An 898-nucleotide genomic window follows, 5' to 3' on the forward strand; every position below is an offset into this window, starting at 1 on the left:
ACTTTGTCATGATCAGTGAAATAAATAAATGATGATAATACTTTAACATTTCATGAGATATTCACTTCGATAAAAAAAATGGAATCGTACGATTTTCTTCGAGATGTGCTACCCTTTCTTATCCCTCGTTCAATTTCTTTCATTTGTTTAAAAAAATATATATAAATAAATAGAAAATTGTGTGTTACCTGTTTTATTATTCGTTTCGTTGCTTGATTGTTATTTTTCCGAATAACAGAAAGGGTAAGTTAGATACTCTATCATGTTAGGTTAGGTACTCTATTATGATCTACTTTTTTCATATAAATATGCACTGGTGGTGTACAGATTTGCATAATTATTTATGAAAGAGGCTCATTTTTCGTCAATATTGAAATATTTATTATTGTTGATTTAAATTAAGGATGCATAAAAATAAATCACCCCTATTCAGAACACTATACTTGCAACATGTATAACACATGTTACATTTAATTTCTATGTAAAAATTAAATAATTAAAGATTTTTCTATATCAAACTTAGTACATTTATTGTATAAACAATACATTTTAATGATTCTAGCTCTCACAAATTTGGACGATCGCAGGTAAGAGTTAATTTATTTTAAAATCATGTAAAATTTACTGTCAAGAGTTTCGATTATTATTAACCAATAAGAACTGCTCTTGAACAATATGTTACTAATAAGAATAAGTTGCTAATTCCTACCATGAAGAACAAAGGATACCCATGAATCTCGAAGATACGTTCCATATTACGTACTTCAATTTCGTCGTCCCTATTTATGAAACAGGCATCGTTCCATATTACGTACCTCAATTCTTTCGTTGTCCCGATTTATGGAACAAACTGTTCCATATTACGTACTTCAAGTCTGTAGTCGTCCCGATTTATGGA

Source organism: Augochlora pura, chromosome 1 (genome assembly GCF_028453695.1).
Source record: "Augochlora pura isolate Apur16 chromosome 1, APUR_v2.2.1, whole genome shotgun sequence".
Classification (NCBI taxonomy): domain Eukaryota; kingdom Metazoa; phylum Arthropoda; class Insecta; order Hymenoptera; family Halictidae; genus Augochlora; species Augochlora pura.